Below are 300 nucleotides of genomic sequence, written 5' to 3' on the forward strand. Positions count from 1 at the left end.
TCCTTCCATGGATAGGGCTGGACAAGCTAGGCTGGGAGCTCCAGCTCCTGCCGAGATGCTGCCATCCTCAGTGCCCGCTCTCGGCTTGCATGACAGACATCCTACTCCATCTGCTGCCTTCCCTGGCCTGCTGCTTCCTTTCGTCCTCCTCCGTCTTCTTCACTGAGCAGGTACATGGTGTCAGGGAAGAGCCACGTCACAGACTCCTCATGCCTCGGGAGCGAGGGGAACAAGGGGATGGGGCCGAGGAGACAGGAGTGCAGAAGCTGTCACACCTCACCTCCCCGATGACTCTCRCTC

Source organism: Apteryx rowi, unplaced genomic scaffold (assembly GCF_003343035.1).
Source record: "Apteryx rowi isolate R43461 unplaced genomic scaffold, aptRow1 scaffold_264, whole genome shotgun sequence".
NCBI classification, from domain to species: domain Eukaryota; kingdom Metazoa; phylum Chordata; class Aves; order Apterygiformes; family Apterygidae; genus Apteryx; species Apteryx rowi.